The 19,099-nt window shown below is 46.2% G+C and overlaps 1 protein-coding gene across 1 annotated transcript in view; it reads right to left on the reverse strand.

Annotated features, from left to right (window-relative positions):
- LOC126251146 (glutamate receptor ionotropic, kainate 2) overlaps positions 1-19,099 on the reverse strand; it is a 1,402,037-nt gene that overhangs the window by 1,039,360 nt on the left and 343,578 nt on the right. The gene's annotated exons all lie outside the window — the stretch shown is intronic.

The following is a 19,099-nucleotide window of genomic DNA, read 5'->3' on the forward strand; positions in this document are numbered from 1 at the left end:
TGAAAGCATGCAGAAATGTATCTATCATCAGTGGCAAAATATATATATATATATATATATATATATATATATATATATATATATATATATATATACCAATCCAGGAGTTCTGAAATGTCTGCATCAGAAGTTCCTGCACGTAACCACATTTATATTCATTGCGGCAATGATACAGCCTCCATCATATATATATATATATATATATATATATATATATATATATATATATATATATATATATATATATACAGGGTGGTCCCGAATTCATGGTACAAACTTTAATGGTAGGTGCAGGACATTGTAACAAGGATATATTGTATAGGAATGTATAGTCCCAGGTGACGCGGTGAGGCGTAAACAGGGGAAATAACGGCCGAAAGGAAAACGAAAGATTTTATTGAAATCGTTGTTGACAAGTGTCATGTTTACAGTAAGTGTTCAAAATTGCGTCCACCATGAGCGATACATGCTTGACAGCGTCGGTGCAGCGATTGGCGTACACGTTCAAAGATGCCTGGTATTTCACGCACACCTGCAGCAGCTACAGATATGCGAGCAACGAGATCCTCATCTGAGTCAACTGGAGTCTCATAAACAAGGCTCTTAAGATGTCCCCATAAAAAGTAATCGAGGCAAGAGAAATCAGGAGATCGGGGTGGCCAAGGGACTGGTCCACCACGCCCAATCCATCTAGCACCAAACGTGGCATTCAGGTAATTCCGTACAGCAGTGCTGAAGTGTGCTGGCGCTCCATCGTGCTGAAACCACATGCGGTTACGAATGGCGAGCGGAACATCTTGCAGCAGTTCTGGTAACACTTCTTGCAGAAAAATAAGATAGCTTTCGCCACAGAGTCGCGTGGGTAGTAAGTATGGCCCAATCAAAAAGTCGTTCACAATACCAGCCCACACATTAATACCGAAACGTTGTTGATACGCATGTGGACGCGTTGCATGTGGATTATCTGTTGCCCACACATGGGAATTGTGCGCATTAAAGACACCCTCGCGTGAAAATGTCGCTTCATCTGTAAATAGCACATGACCTACGAAATCCGGCTGCAACGCACATTGCTGCAACAACCACTGGCAGAAGTTCACGCGAAGAGGATAATCTGCCGGATTCAATGCTTGTACTTTTTGAAAATGGAAGGGGTGTAAGCGATTTTCATTTAACACTCTGCATACAGTCTGATGACTCACATGTACGTCACGCGCAACAGTTCTTGTGCTTGACTCGGGTCTATCAGCCACTATGTTCAAGATGCGTTCTTCCAGTCGTGGAGTGCGTACAGCTCTTAATCGACCAGCGTCATGTCTGTTGACGTCGGACGTACCTGTTTCACAAAGTTGACGATGTAACCGTTGAAAAATTCTATGATCCGGCATTCGTCGATTAGGATACTCCGCGCGATACATTCGTAACGCAGCTCTGGCGTTACCATTTGCACGGCCGTACATGTAATGCATGTCTGCTTTTTCTGCATACGTAAAGTCACCCATCGTCTACGGCAGCGCAATTGTGAATGGCGCTTGTCCCTACTGCGATACATCATGTTCATCTACTGCCCTCTACCGGCAGTGACACCAACCGATCACTCCATTTCTCTTTCCCCTGTTTACGCCTCACCGCGTCACCTGCGACTATACATTCCTATACAATAAATCCTTGTTACAATGTCCTGTACCTACCATTAAAGTTTGTACCATGAATTCGGGACCACCCTGTATATATATATGTGTGTGTGTGTGTGTGTGTGTGTGTGTGTGTGTGTGTATGCGTGTACAGGTTGTTCAGAAAAAAAGTGTCGAATACTTTGAGATATGTTAGTACTCATCGAAACAAGAAAAATCAGTTAACATGGTTCTGGAAATGCATACTTTTTAAGATAAATCCAATAAACATGGGTCCGAAAATACAATCTTTCTGCGATGAACACATATTTACAGGAGATGTTGAATGTGGCGTCCGTTCATGACAATGCACCCCTATGGCATCCAGCGTAAGGAATGACCCATCCTTTGAAGTATACCCAGTTGTTGTTGTTGTTGTTGTATCTGCTGGCACGCAATAAAGACGCGGCTCTGTAATGTCTGCACATCGTTGATTGGCGTAGACCAATTCCTACAAATCTCCCCATAACCAAAAGTCTAGGGGACTGTGGTCTGGCGAGCGAACAGCAACCCCCCCCCCTCCCCCCCCTGCCAATCCAGGAGTTCTGAAATGTCTGCATCAGAAGTTCCTGCACGTAACCACATTTATATTCATTGCGGCAATGATACAGCCTCCATCAATGTAGGCAATACATTAACGAGAAAGTCCAGATAATCCGTCCAACTTGACCTTTGTGGCAGCATGTATGGCCCTATTAATCTTTCACAAAGTACGCCTGCTCAGATGCTGAGTTCCGATCGCTGTTGAAGCCCCGTTTCCTGAATTGATTGGAGAATTACATCTGAGCATAAATGAAAGATATGGAAATTCACAACGCCATCTCTTGTGAAACCTGCCTCATCGATAAATAAAATCTTGGAAGTGAACCGTGCGGCACACTTCTGAACAGCCACAGACAGTACCGCCGTCTGCCATGATGATCCAGTAGGGTTAGGGTCTGAACACGCTGTACATGATATGGGTACAGCAATTGCTCCAGGGATTTGGGTTCTTCCACCGAACGTAGCACACGCTCTTCGAAGTCAGGTGTGCGGACAATGCGGGGCCTTCCACTGCTAATGTTCCGATATGCAAGGGTGCCTGTTCCCTCACACGCTGGAAACTCAGCCGAACAGCTTATCAGAGGCCTTTCTGCGCTGTGGATATTTTTCAGCGTAGAGGTTACGGGCTCGCAGGCTACACCACAGCAAAATATGATATCCGCTATTTCACTTGTCGAGCTGTGGGCTTCCATTGGGCTAAGAAGTGGTGGAAGAGAGAAAATGTGGATGTACTACACCACTGGTACGTACAAGCAGCGCAATGTCAGTACTAATACAAGTGAATTCGTGTTTGAAAGAAGGTAAAAAACCATGATACATATTCAGGGTTGACAGTACTGTACAATAAGGCAGACAGAAACAAAAACTAATGTTGCTTAAAACACCTCGAAGCACGCAACCGACTGCAGGTAGGTAGAGTACTGTGAGTCAGACATCATGAAAACCCGCTGACACATATGACGGAGCGCCAATGAAATGGGTCTGCTAACATCCGCAACCAAGCGTCGAGCAGCCTGTCCTATAGCTACGTGTTTATCTTGGAAAGTCTGCTAATCCGGACCCGATTTTATTCGACTTATTTTTCTTGTATAAGAGGGGTGGTCGATAAGTAATGTAACACTTTCTTTTCTCGGCCAATTTCGGTTGAAAATATACAGAATTTGTTGTGGGAATTGTGGCATTATCCCGCTTCAGCTCCTAGAGTTTCATGAAGTTCCCATAGGTGGCAGAACTGCATGTACCCTTCAAAACGGTTTCTTCTGTAATAGAGGAGCATTCCAAGCAGAGACTACCGTTCAGTTTCTTTTGTCGGAGAACCAGAGCATCGCAGATATTTATAGGCGCTTGCAGAATGACTATGGAGACCTGGTAGTGAACGAAAGCATGATGTGTCGTTGGCAAGGCCTTCTGCGCCTTCTGTTATCATTGCAACAATGTCGCACCAATCTGTCCGACATCCTGAGTGCCGGCTGTCCCCTCAAAGCTACGACTCCTGCAATGTCGGAACGTGCGGAAACTCTCATTCGAAGTGATCGACAGGTCACAATCAACCATCTTGCTGCTCAACTGAACGTCCCTGTTGGCTGTGCTGACCACTCGTCTACCAGTTGGGGTAATGAAAGGTGTATCTCCAACCTTTCAACTTCCACCTGTTTTGGCCAGTGAAGGATGCACGTGATAGGAAGCAGTATGTGGACGATGTGGATGTTATTAAGGCAGCAGGACGTTGAATCCAACGTCAATCCGTAGAGTGGTAACGAGGAGGTCCTCCCTGGTAAGGTGGCGTACGGCCGTCGCATTTGAACAGAGATTACGTTGAAAAATACGGTTTTGTAGACAAAAAAAATGAGGAATAACATGGTGTAATTTTATCTTAAGTAAAACCATCCTGTTTACAGAAAAAAAGGTGTTGTTTTACATATTAAAACTACCCCCATAAATACGGAGTTTGCATAAAGCTGTCAGTGCTAACAGACAAGCAAAACAGCGTGAAATAACCGCAGAAATCAACGTGGAACGTACGTCAAAGGTATCCATTAGGACAGTGCGGCGAAATTCGGCGTTAAATTGGTATGGCATCAGAAAAACTGTGCAAGAGCCTTCGGTATGAGCACGACATCGCCAGCAGAGCCTCTCCTGGACTCGTGGCCATATTGATTGATTTCTAGAAACCTTTTCATGTGAATTACCTGGGTACAGATGACAGCTGCGCGAATCCACAGCTCTTTTGTAACTAATGTACACGATACTACCGCCATCAGTATATGTACATCTGGCTATTTCGTGACTTGCGTCACCCACAGGCAAGTACGTACAAACAGACATTGCTATCAAGTTAGTACTACTAAATAACTGAAGACTCGGCCCAGATTCGGGAAGGTTGCACTGCCTGCGGCTGGACGATCGTATCTAAATCCGTACCGCAACTCATGAAATTAGCCTTCGCATACTGACAGAAAAACGCGACGGGACTTTCATAATATGCATGGATAAGCCTCATAGCTAACCGTTGTGTGTGTAGCGGGAATGGCGCGTAGTTGGTGTGGTACACTTGTTCGCTACAACAGACTCAAGTGATGAGTCTTAGTGTAAATAGACAGCTGCGGAGACTGGCGTATCGAGTCTCCGGGCAATACGGAGACGGCTGGTTCGGAGAGGCTGTTATGGGACCCACTTGTGAGTGTAAAGCGAAGTTACGGAGCTCATAGTGACCTCTACTGAGGACGCCCACCAGCATGCGGCCACCTGACGCGGACACAACAGGTGTGGTTAGTGTTGTTTAACGTCCCGTCAACAACGAGGTCATTAGAGACGGAGCGCAAGCTCGGGTTAGGGAAGGATGGGGAAGGAAATCGGCCATGCCCTTTCAAAGGAACCATCCCGGCATTTGCCTGAAACGATTTAGGGAAATCACGGAAAACCTAAATCAGGATGGCTGGAGACGGGATTGAACCGTCGTCCTCCCGAATGGCGGACACAAGACTCCAGTAAACAACGTTCAGACATAAATAAAGGCTACTACCGGCAATGAGCTGCTTTTGACCCACCAAGGTCCATCATCATCCAACGGACAACAACCACTCACGTTACACTTAAGTAAGACTCAAGTGACCTGAGTTATCGTAGGGTGCGATCCGACTTAGTGTTTCTCTGAGTGCATTTTCTGTGGGTGCCTATATCACAGCTTTTCGGCCTCGAACAGTAACGATGCAGTTATTATTAAAGACTTATTTATTTCATCGGTTCGCGTAGAACGCGTTATCAGAACATAAAGCCGCGCGGGATAGCCTCCCGGTCTCAGGTCTCTTGTCACGGTCCGTGCGGCTCCCCCCGTCGGAGGTTTGAGTCGTCCCTCGGGCATGGGTGTGTGTGTTTGTTATCCATAGCGTAAGTTAGATTAAGCAGTACGTAGGCTTAGCGACCGATGACCTAAGCAGTTTGGTAACGTAAGACCTTACCACAAATTTTCAATTTTTCCAGAACATAAAAGGGAATTCACTTGCACCAATGTCAACACTGAAAACATTAATTATGATACTTCCGTGTTCTGATATTCTAATGACGGGCTGTTTCCTCTGCGCGAATTTCGGTAGCACGTTAAATTAAGTGTGGTTCGCCTGTTGTTTCATTACGACCTCAGACGCCAGGCACAAGTGCGGTAAGTGCAGATGAATATATGGATATAAAATAGTTTCGGAGAGAAGTAAGAATTTCCGTACGTCGATTATCGATAGCACGTGGAGTGTGAAGCACGATAGACGCCTTCAGTTTAGACATTCAGCATGACTGATATAATAGTTTTATGCAATAAACCAATTTCATAGTGCCTACACTGCCGGAAAAATGTAATAGCGGCAAGAAGCGTTCTTAGTATCACCTGAATATAATAAGTGCTTACTGAGGGGTTATAGTGTTGATGATTCACTTGTCACAGTCATCGGCAATCCGACAGCTCTCTGGAGAGTTGCCTGTACACCCTGTGTTTTGAGTCTGCTGGCAGTATCTGCGCTGAATTTTATGGTGATCACTGTAACTTTCATTGTGGGACACAAACATGCCCCACCGACGAATATGTACTGTTGAACAGCTGCACCCATTTGTACTGGGTCTCATTGTGGGCTAGAATGGACGTATCGATCGATTAATGCACATGTCGGTCACAAAGTATTGGTGGTGTGTCGCAGCTATCAGTAGTGGTCTTTGGCATATTCCCACATCTGTAGACCGGGTTCTGGACGTCTGTTTAGTACAGATGCACGTCAAGAATTACGCATTGTACGAGCAGCGGTGGCCAACCAAAAACAATCCTGGGACTAAATCCGGGCACACGTTGCACCTGTTTGTCATCAGGGGCAACTGGGAACTGAATACTTGCAGTGGGATTAAGATCGCGTGAGCGTATCGCCAGGGGGCGAGAGACACCATGACACCGCCAAGCATGGCTACTCTGGTGTCGTGAAAGAGTTTACTAGAGAGTGCAATGGCCTCTGTTGTCTGGCGTAGATACGGTGAGACGCCTATTCCATAGTGCATTTGCCCTCGAAATACAGGTTACATCATGCTATTCCCGTGCTACTACCATTTCTTCGATGAGAAGGTGAAGTGCTTTATTCGGTAGGATAATGCACATGCTATTACGCAACGTTCTGTTCGTGATGTTAAACTGTCCTAGTCAGCTGCATCACCAGATCACACACCAACTGAACATGGGTCATGATGAATCGGGAATTTACTCGTTCTCCAGGGCGTGGGAAAACAATTGCCGAATTTCAACAAAAGGTGCAAAATGTTTGTAACTATCGATCGCAGGATGCCCTTAGACACTTTTTTAATCGCATGCGACGAGTATACAAACATGCTTCACCACCGTATGGTGAGTGAGAGGGGGACTGGTGGTAGAAAGTATGGCCTTTGTTATTATATACACCTACAAAGATGAACTTTCTGTCAGTTCACTTGCCAATAAAATAGCCTTGTCCTTGAGGATGTTACATTTATTTCATATCAGTGTTTTCTTTGCGGTGTAACGTGACGGAGGTGCCATCTCTGCTTTCAGTCTATGATAATATAAGGCAATCTCGTGCTTGATCAAGGTGGAGATTCGCTGTTTTGACTTTGTCGCTGGTGTGGAGGCTTGCGTGCCTCAGTGATAGAGACAGCCGTACCGTACGTGCAACCACAATGGAGGGGTATCTGACGAGAGGCCAGACAAACGTGTGGTTCCTGAAGAGGGGCAGCAGCCTTTACAGTAGTTGCAGGGGCAACAGTCTCGATGATTGACTGATCTGGCCTTGTAACACTAACCGAAACGGCCTTGCTGTGCTGGAACTGCGAACGGCTGAAAGCAAGGGGAAACTACAGCCGTAACTTTTCCCGATGGCATGCTGCTTTACTGTATGGTTGCTGGTGTGAAAATTACCGAACCATCAGTTTAAAAAGTCACGGCTGCAAAATACTTACACGAATTGTTTACAGACGAAACGAAAAACTGGTAGAAACTGACCTTCGGGAAAATCAATTCGGATTCCATGCGAATGTTGGAACACGTGAGGCAATACTGACCCTACAACTTACCTTAGAAGATAGATCAAGGAAAGGCAAACCTACATTTCTAGCATTTGTAGACTTAGAGGAAGCTTTCGACAATGTTGGCTGGAATACTCTCTTTCAAATTCTGAAGGTGGTAGAAGTCAAATACAGGGAGCAAAAGGTTATTTACGATTTGTATAGAAACCAAATGGCAGGGGGCATGAAAGGGATGCATCGGTTGGGAAGGGAGTGAGACAGGGTTGTAGTATATTCCCTACGTTATTCAATCTGTATATTGAGCAAGCAGTAAAGGAAACAAAAGAAAAATTTGGAGTAGGAATTAAAATCCATGGAGAAGAAATAAAAACTTTTAGGTTTGCCGATGACACTGTAATTCTGTCATAGACAGCAAAGGACCTGAAAGAGCAGTTGAACGGAATGGACAAAATCAAAACGAGGATACTGGAATGTAGTCTAATTAATTCAGGTGATGCTAAAGGAATTAGATTAGGAAATGCGACACTTAAAGTAATAGATGTGTTTTGCTATTTGGGGAGCAAAATAACTGATGATTGTCGAAGTAGAGAGAATATAAAATATATACTAGCAAGGGCAAGAAAAGCGTTTCTGAAGAAGAGAAATTTGTTAACATCGAGCGCAGATTTAAGTGTCAGGAAGTCTTTTTTAAAAGTATTTGTGTGGAGTGGAGCCACGAATGGATGTGAAACATGGACGATAAATAGTTTAGACAAGAAGAGAATAGAGGTTTTTGAAATGTGGTGCTACAGAAGGATGCTGAATATTAGATGGGTAGATCACGTAACTAATGGCTCTGAGCACTATCGGACTCAACATCTACGGTCATCAGTCCCCCAGAACTAAGATCTACTTAAACCTAACTAACCTAAGGACATCACACACATCCATGCCCGAGGCAGGATTCGAACCTGCGACCGTAGCAGTCGCGCAGTTCCGGACTGAGCGCCTAGAACCGCTAGACCACCGCGGCCGGCTCACGTTACTAATGAGGAGGTACTGAACAGAAGAGGGGAGAAGGGGAATTTGTGTCACAACTTGACTAGGAGAGGGGATCGGTTAGTAGGAGACGTTCTGCGGCATCAAGGGATCATCAATTTACTGATAGAGGGAAGTGTGGAGAGTAAAAATCGTAGAGGCAGACCAAGAGGTGAATAAACTAAGCAGATTCAGAAGGATGTAGGTTTCTGTAGTACTCAGAGATGAACAGGCTTGCACAGAATAGAGTAGCATGGAGAGCTGCATCAAACCAGTATCCGGCCTTAAAACCACCACAACAACAATGGACGTACGCAGTCAACAGTGGCCTCGGTCTATTAGGAGACTGAAGATAACGGGTATCTAACCTGACCAAGCACAAGATCGCGCCAAGTGGAGACAGAGAGTCTGCATCCCGAGGCAGACGCAGAGGAAGAAGCAGGTCGTCTGACGGCTTCTCACAACTGAAGATGTTGAAGGGACGGTGTGGATTGTTAGAAGTATGTCGTCATCGATTGTAGCATATTGACAGGCTGAGTGGAGAATTTATAGAACCCACCAATAACGATATCTATAGCCAAAACTAATCTCATACTGTCCGAAGGAAGTGAGGTAATAGGTTAAAGTACCGTCAACGACGAGGTCATTAGGGAAGGAGTACGAGCTCAAACTGGCGAAGGATACGGAAGAAAATCGACGTTGCCCCTTCAGTGGAACTGCCATGGCATTTTCCGTACGGGAGTGAACCGAACGAGGTGGCGCAGTGGTTGTCACACTGGATTCGCATTCCGGAGGACGACGGTTCAAACCTGCCTCCGGCCATCCTAATTTAAGTTTTCCGTGCTTTGTCCAAATCACTTCTGGCACATATCGGGGTGGTTTCTTTGAAACGGCATGGCCGACTTCCTACCCCATCCTTGTCTAATCCTATGGAACCGATGACCTCGCTGTTTGGTCCCCTCCCCCAAATCTACCACCCATCAGCCAACCTTAAGCGAGGCAGGACAATCACTGAGAATCTAAATCTAGATGGACGAACTTGGCTGGGGCCTATCATCTTCCCGTAAATACACTCCTGGAAATTGAAATAAGAACACAGTGAATTCATTGTTCCAGGACGGGGAAACTTTATTGACACATTCCTGGGGTCAGATACATCACATGATCACACTCACAGAACCACAGGCACATAGACACAGGCAACAGAGCATGCATAATGTCGGCACTAGTACAGTGTATATCCACCTTTCGCAGCAATGCAGGCTGCTATTCTCCCATGGAGACGATCGTAGAGATGCTGGATGTAGTCCTGTGGAACGGCTTGCCATGCCATTTCCACCTGGCGCCTCAGTTGGACCAGCGTTCGTGCTGGACGTGCAGACCGCGTGAGACGACGCTTCATCCAGTACCAAACATGCTCAATGGGGGACAGATCCGGAGATCTTGCTGGCCAGGGTAGTTGACTTACACCTTCTAGAGCACGTTGGGTGGCACGGGATGCATGCGGACGTGCATTGTCCTGTTGGAACAGCAAGTTCCCTTGCCGGTCTAGGAATGGTAGAACGATGGGTTCGATGAAGGTTTGGATGTACCGTGCGCTATTCAGTGTCCCCTCGACGATCACCAGTGGTGTACGGCCAGTGTAGGAGATCGCTCCCCACACCATGATGCCGGGTGTTGGCCCTGTGTGCCTCGGTCGTATGCAGTCCTGATTGTGGCGCTCACCTGCACGGCGCCAAACACGCATACGACCATCATTGGCACCAAGGCAGAAGCGACTCTCATCGCTGAAGACGACACGTCTCCATTCGTCCCTCCATTCACGCCTGTCGCGACACCACTGGAGGCGGGCTGCGCGATGTTGGGGCGTGAGCGGAAGACGGCCTAACGGTGTGCGGGACCGTAGCCCAGCTTCATGGAGACGGTTGCGAATGGTCCTCGCCGATACCCCAGGAGCAACAGTGTCCCTAATTTGCTGGGAAGTGGCGGTGCGGTCCCCTACGGCACTGCGTAGGATCCTACGGTCTTGGCGTGCATCCGTGCGTCGCTGCGGTCCGGTCCCAGGTCGACGGGCACGTGCACCTTCCGCCGACCACTGGCGACAACATCGATGTACTGTGGAGACCTCACGCCCCACGTGTTGAGCAATTCGGCGGTACGTCCACCCGGCCTCCCGCATGCCCACTATACGCCCTCGCTCAAAGTCCGTCAACTGCACATACGGTTCACGTCCACGCTGTCGCGGCATGCTACCAGTGTTAAAGACTGCGATGGAGCTCCGTATGCCACGGCAAACTGGCTGACACTGACGGCGGCGGTGCACAAATGCTGCGCAGCTAGCGCCATTCGACGGCCAACACCGCGGTTCCTGGTATGTACGCTGTGCCGTGCGTGTGATCATTGCTTGTACAGCCCTCTCGCAGTGTCCGGAGCAAGTATGGTGGGTCTGACACACCGGTGTCAATGTGTTCTTTTTTCCATTTCCAGGAGTGTAGATTTTAGATGTCACCACAGCAGCAGCACGCTCTGCTAGGAATTAGAGATTTTACGAGTATATTGACATCATCCTTGGTGAATGTCATTTCTTATCAAGTGTGAAATATATGTGTATTTTATGCAGTTTAAATCATTTGGGAAGTACCTAGTATTTAAGAAGTTACTTAATTTTTAAAGACGCTCCATGAAAACAGTTGGGAATAGTTCACAAGGTAACTTGTTTGGTTTTTCCGTGTAATACAACAGCTGCTGAAAATTGTCTTTTAGTTCTGATAAAGAGAATACCACTGTTACATTAAGAGATTGGTTTTTCGTTGATTAATATACCATATTTCGGTGATGAGCGGTTATGAAGGTATTGCGCTGTAAAAGTGGATCACTTGTTCTTAAACACCCTTTACTAGCTATTTCTTATTTAGGAGTTGGTGGGAAACGTTATCATAAACCGGTTATTACGAAACAATGAGTACGAACTATGATCCGTAGGCTCTAAGCTGTTTGCTTCTGGCTTCAGAATAACCTGACGCTGTGCTTTGATTACAGTACTCAAACTACTTATTTACTTTAATTAATCACAAACACAACAAAATTGTTTGACGCAAAGAGCAAACACATAAGCAGAAGCACAGAGTTACTCAGAAAGGACCACAGAAATAAACGCTCAGGCTCGGTACATTGCTTAACATCTCGTGGTCGTGCGGTAGCGTTCTCGCTTCCTACGCCCGGGTTCCCGGGTTCGATTCCCGGCGGGGTCAGGGATTTTCTCTGCCTCGTGATGGCTGGGTGTTGTGTGCTGTCCTTAGGTTAGTTAGGTTTAAGTAGTTCTAAGTTCTAGGGGACTTATGACCACAGCAGTTGAGTCCCATAGTGCTCAGAGCCATTTGAACCATTGCTTAACACGCCACCCAGAGGGAACGAAAATTGAATTCAAAAAGGTTATTATATGAAACGTTTACAAGATTAATTAAAAACTGAAACTGGTGAAAATAAATTATTACAACACCGCACTCAACAAATGTTTCTAGTTGCGGAAGTAACCAGCAACAGGCCCTCACTAAACGCCAACACCGGGTGCACAATAGTTTGCAACAGTGGGGACAGAAATGTCTAAAAATCACATGAAAGATGTGGTGTCACCGCTAGACACCACACTTGCTAGGTGGTAACTTAAATCGGCCGCGGTCCTGTAGTACATGTCGGACCCGCGTGTCGCCACTGTGTATTCGCAAACGTAGCGCCACCACAGGGCAGGTCACAAGACACGGACTTGACCTCGCCCCAGTTGTACGGACGACATAGCTTGCGACTAGACCTACCAAGTATTCCTCTCAATTGCCGAGAGACAGATTAAATAGCCTTCAGCTAGTCCATCGCTACTACCTAGCAAGGCGCCATGTGTATCATTGCTAATTGCTTACTACTATGCAAGAGATGTATTTCAACAAGAAGAACATCATTAAAAGTTAAGTAGATGACAATCTCTCTTCTTTTCTTTATAGTTTTTCATCCAGTCTCCTGTTTCAGAATTTACGCCCGTCTGCGTTAGTTTCGCGTGCACCTAGCCACTCATTGTGTCGAGACCTTAGGGAATCGACACAACAAAAGAAAATGGTTCAAATGACTCTCCGGCTACTCACATGAAGCCAAAAAATTACTACACATGAAATTTTTCAGTAAACCACCGATTTGATATAAAAAGTCCTTTAAAAAGAACCACTTGGTTCCAGGCTGCACGTAACTTTAACCCATAAATGGATAAATATTTCACAGGACTTTAACCTGATTAAACAGTCAGATTGCTCAAATGTGAAGATCGTAGCAGTGGCTTAAAAAAATATCTGTAAAAATAACTAAAATTTAAAGTAGGCCAGTGAGTACAGCAATTAAAATTTAACGGCTCAAATCTAAAATGTTACTTAGTTGCATTATCTTTAGCCGCTTTGTTCTCAAATAAATTACGAGTAGGCACAGTTGCGAATTAAATGAAGCAGTACATGTTTTAAATTAACTACAGGGAAACTGTATCCAGCTTGGCACTGCTACATTACAAATCCAAAAGAATAATACTTTTGTTTTCAAAACCAACAACGCTGCACAGGCAGCACAACAGGCTGCCATAACATTACACGGACGTAACTTCCTAACAGCACATTAGAATTAAAGCGTAACACTGTCGACTTTAAGGAAGAGCACCAGTTTCAACCAGCTGTCTTGCGGAGAAGGCAAGAAATCATGTACGCCGTAAACTGGTCGATAATCACCGGTTTGAAAATGCAGCGCTGTAGCCTCAACAAATACAGTAGGCGCCATGAACCAATTAGTCGTCCAATACGAGTGCCCGACAGCCGTAAAGACGTTATTCAGTGGACGCCTCCATTTATCCAAATTAAACCCACAAAACATCTTGTACTTTCTACCGTGAACGCCATGGGACCCTCCAACTCTATCGGTCGGCCCCATCTTCAGTGTGGCAATGGATGCCCAGAACACCGCCCACACGCAAGGGGCCTAGTACGGCTTCATCAAATCAAAACGTAAGATTTCAGGGGGGACGTACGCGAAAGGAACCAGAATTGTGAAAACGTTTTTTTTTTTTAGTTGGATTGTAACCTCCCCCTCACTTACCGACCTTAATGACAGTGAAAAATTAAACCGTGTGTACCTAATGGAAACTTGGGAAAAGCAATTGTCACCGAAGTTAATTTGTCGGTAAAGAGGGAGGAAAGGGTTACATCTATATGTAAGGAAAAATGCAAATGAAATTGGTGGAAATTAATTTTGAAAAGGGGTAAAGTTAATAAAGAAAGTAAATGTGCGGTCGTTACGTTAACAATTAACTGGCGTTAATTAGATATTTGAGATTTGAGGAAAATTACAGTCGCCAGTCCTATGGACAACTACTATAATAACTGAAAAAGAAAGGTTATTGCACATATAATTAGCACTAAAAGCGTGGCAACTGAAGGTTGACACGTGTTGTGTGAAAACTGAATGTTTGTCAGAAGTAATAAATTTCGCTACACTCTGCCTTAAGCCGGGAATCGAGTCTGGCCGGGCTCGATTCCCGGCCAGGTTGAATATTGTCTCTGCTCTTATACTGGGTGTTGTGTTGTTGTCCTACGTTCAGGAAATGTAAAAATGGTTCAAATGGCTCTAAGCACTATGGAACTTAAAAACATCTGAGGTCATCAGTCCCGTAGTCTTAGAACTACTTAAACCTAACTAACCTAAGGACATCACACACATCCACGCCCGAGGCAGGATTCGAACCTGCGACCGTAGCAGTATCGCAGTTCCAGACTTAAGCGCCTAGAACCGCTCGGTCACAACGGCCGGCAGGAAATGCATCTGCTGATGTATTTTATTTCACCGTCTGGACGAATGATGTTGAAATACAGTTTAGGAGGATACGCTTACTTGCATGCCTCAACGAAAAGGATAGCCGTAACGTAGATGGGAGTACAACGGAGGTGAATCTATGGAGAGGACAGACAAATGTGTGGTTTCTGAAGAAGGGAGCAGCCTATTAAGTGGCTGCAATACTATGGATGATTGAGTGATCTGTCCTTGTAGTATCAGCCAACATGGCCATGCAATCCTGGTACTGTAAACACCTGTTATTTTTCCACAGGAAAAGTAGCCCTGGACAAAGTAGATGAAAATGAGAAAAGAAATTATTCCGAAAGATAAATGAAAATTTCATTGTCTTGCTGGCTTTATACTCGATAGTAGGAACAAGAAGAGGTGGAAAGACAGCGAGAGAATACGGATTGGACGGAAAGGAATGAAACAGGAAGGTGCCTGGTAGAATGTGGCACAGTGCATAATTTAATCGTCACTAACAACTGGTTTAAGAATCACGAAAGTAAGTTGGGCGCATGGAAGAGACCAGGAAGGTCTCAAAATAGTCTGACGTATGTATAAGGTGACGCAGGAGGAATGATACGTATTCAGTATTCAGGATTATGATAGGGAACATCATTAGAACCTTCAGAGTTGTGAGCATTTCTCTATCTTCGGTAATTTGAAATAATTCTCTGCTAGTGCAAGCTGTTTCCGTTTCATACTCTGCGAGGTGGTGGTACGGACCAAAAGAAGAAGAAATGTCCAGTAAACATGGACTTCAAACTGCACACCTTAAGAGCTATGAGCACTTGTTCATCTTCGCCGGTGTTAAACGCATCTCTTCCACTGAACAAGTGCTAACAGCTCTTAAGGTATATACTGTACATTTTAGAACCCATGTTTATTATATAACTTTTTCTTCTTTTGGCCCATACTACCTCCTTCCTAAATATAGGAAGTTCGCAGCCGAAGAGATTTGTTTCACAGAACCGAAAGTGAAGAAGTGCTCATAGCTCTCGAGGTATGCGTTTTAGAGGCATTGTTTACGGGACGCTTTTGCCGTCGTGTCCCTGAATACTGACCATTCCTCTTGGAACACCATAAAGACGCTGCCGCAATCGCTGTAGACTTCATACACAACTGGTACTCGTCTTTGACACAGCGTAAAAATTTCATATCTTGCGTGCAGTCGGGAACAGTGGCCTCTGTCCATGTCTCTGCAGCACATTTCCACACATACTGCTCGTTGCTTCATAGTATTCTGCCGATTGCCAAGGCATCCCTCGGCTATGGAGCCTGAAAGCGTCTACACTGTCTCTATTGCTGTATGCAATGTCTTCCCTGCTGTAACCATTCTCGCTGAACACCCGTCTGAATTTCATTTTCTATGTACTAGCGTGTTCAAAACCACCTTTTTATGTACAGGGGGATGAAAAGTATTGGCATTCAAGTAGACGTCAGTGTGCGTTGTTTTCCTGTATACTGAATGAACAAGCGTCCTCTCAACTAAAATCCAAGAACGGGGGCTTACAAGCTTCTCCATCCCGATATTAAATTTAATGTTTGGCAGGATACCGTTCATATAATCTACGAACTGCTGCAGTGCATTTTTAACTTTGAGGCTGTAACAGGAAGGTGACGTTAGCGTACCGTAGAAAGCAAGACGGACGCAACGTCGCATTCAGAACCTGCTCCTCAAAGTGCTCCACGAAGAAGTTCGCGGCAGCCGGAGACAGTGGCAATCTCACCTCTGTAATATTCGTCAGCTTGTAATATTCGTCCTGGTACGAGAAGTAAGTTGACGTTAGCCCGGCCGGCTAGCCGCGCGGTCTAACGCGCTGCTTCCCGAGTTGAAAGTCGTGCCGGTCCCCTGCACAAATCCGCCCGGCGGATTACTGTCGAGGTCCGGTGTGCCAGACAGCCTGTGAATGGTTTTTAAGGCGGTTTTCCATCTGCCTCGGCGAATGCGGGCTGGTTCCCCTTATTCCCCCTCAGTTACACTATGTCGGCGATTGATGCACAAACACTGTCTCCAAGTACGCGTACGCCATGATTACTCTACCATGCAAAAATTTTGGGTTACACTCGTCTGGTGTGAGACTTTCAAGGGAGGGGCCATTGGGGGCCGAACCGCACAGTAACCCCGGTTTCGGTGTGGGGCGACGGTGGGGTGGGTGGACTGCTGTGGCGTGTTGTGAGGTTGTGAAGCACTGCGTGCTACGGCGGGACGGAACCTCTCCATCGTTTCTAGGTCCCAAGTTTAATACACAATACACAATACCCAAGTTGTCGTTAAGGAATTACGGAGCAACTTTACTAGCAGACGTAACTTGTTAACCGTGAAGAGTTTATGTAGGAATGTGACCGCGAAGCACTATGAGGACACAAGTGAACTGTTGTTATTAGAGAACAAATAACAACAGTGAAATGAAGGTGTGGTAGCTGGTCATATTGCAAGAGGCGATTATTGGAGGACATAAGTAGAATTGGTTCTGTGTCAGGAGGCACTCTCCCCGTTCGCCCCTTGCGTTTTCCTCCGAAGGATGGTATTGAACTGCGGTCGAAAGTAGGCTCAGTGAAAGAAGATTCAGAATTACTTGCGTATTTCCGTGATAATACTTGTAGCGTCTTGACTCGTGGTTGGCATCGTCTGTCAATGTCCGCTGAGGAATCACGTCGTAAGCGGCCTTCAGTCCGCTCTAGGCAACTGAAACCGCACACTTCGTTCCCCAGCACCTGGGGTTCCTCGCTTGCAGCCACCACGGTACCAGCTGTACCGCGACCCTTGTATTGAATGTACACAGGACGATTTGGGAGATGCTGTACCCCCTCCACCACCCTTCATCCGTCGTACCACCATGACTCTTGCCGTGTAGCCATGAAGTTCGACGATATTGGCCTGCCGTCCATGTAGGCCCTGTTCCAACCGCCGGAGTGTCAGGATCGCAGGTATCCTGATCCTGGTCGCAAGGAAAGACCTCCAGGTCCTCCCATCTCCGATAGAGGCAGACGGTGGTGTTGAGCTCAGCGACGGGTGATTATGGCGAGGTAGCCATCTCTCCCAGTAGCGGCTGTTGTTGTCCGTGGCGTGCAGGGAATCGACAACAGACTTGTTCCAAACCTAACTTCGCTGCAATCAGGTAATCGAGTGCGACGGTCATGTACCCCATCGGTCCGTCTGACCGACTGCCTTATGATCAAAACTGCCGAGGTATTTATGGAGCGAAGTAGTGGCTAATGTTCACCCGGTGTCATTCGTCATGACCGCGTAGGACTTGTTATTACGGAGGTATCGCCGGTTTCCTTCTGCCATACTTCCTTAACGAGTTTGTTATAATGAATAACTCGTTCGTAAAAGCATTCGCCTTAGCCTTTGTTTTGTCACGTAACGGAGGTGACGTGACCCTGTTGCTGCTCTGACCCACTACATTCTGCGGATGTTAGTCGCCTGGCTCGCCAGAAACGCCGATGTTGTGTTTTGCCCTGATCCAGCCTCGGTGGCGAAAGGTTTTCATTGCGGCCACCTCGTGTCGGCATTCCAGTAATGTAGCAAGATAGCTTCACTGTGGGACTCTGAAAATTTTGCCCGTGTTACAATAATGTACAGGATCGGCATGCAACACTATAATGGTCGCAGGCCACCAGCGTTACTGTGTCTTTAGAACATGAGTGGATTATGAAAGGTGATGTCTGACTACACCGTATAGAGAGCAAAGAATTAAAGCACCATGGTAACAGAGTCAGCCCAGTAAGGAGACTTGATCAAAAAGACAGTATGAAAGAAAACTGAATGCGAATTGCGCGACGGTCAAACGCTGGCTGCCTCGGCGAACCCATTCGAAGGTGCGGCCTCAACGTGAGGAATCCGATGGCAGCTGCTGGCCGGGTTATTGCGGCGAACGCAGACAATGGCGGCGCCTGGCGCGGAATTCCAATGCAGACAGCGCGGCCGTAGTAGGCACTAGGCGCTGGCGACCTTCTCACTTTCACGCGACTCCCCATCTCCTCGCGGCACTCAGAACCCACATGGCCCATTTTAGGCCCAAACTTCTTCTTAGTACCATGTGCTTTTCTTTTATTTCTCTGAAATTACCAACAAATACTCAGGGTGGGACAGTTGACACAGGTTACTCCAAATACAGGGTGGACAAAATAAAACTGCGCCGGGAAATATTTGTGAGACTGACACAGAAGTGAACCTTGTTAATGCACAAGATTACTACTCAGCCCTTGTGAGGCCAAATGAGGAGCTACTTGAGTGAGAAGTAGCGGCTTCGATCACGAAAACTGGCAACGAACGGGAGAGTTGTATGATGGCTACATGCTTCTCCACATCCGCATCCAATGAAGCCTGTGAGCTGAGGATGACACGGCGGTAGGTCGGTACCATTGGGCCTTCGATACCTGTTCGGTCGGAGTTTAATAATATTTGTTATATAGTTCTTTTATTCTAAACGTCTGTATGGTGTTCTGAAAATGATAGCTGTTGTGTACATATG

The sequence above is a fragment of the Schistocerca nitens genome, chromosome 1, assembly GCF_023898315.1.
Source record: "Schistocerca nitens isolate TAMUIC-IGC-003100 chromosome 1, iqSchNite1.1, whole genome shotgun sequence".
Taxonomy (NCBI): Eukaryota; Metazoa; Arthropoda; class Insecta; order Orthoptera; family Acrididae; genus Schistocerca; species Schistocerca nitens.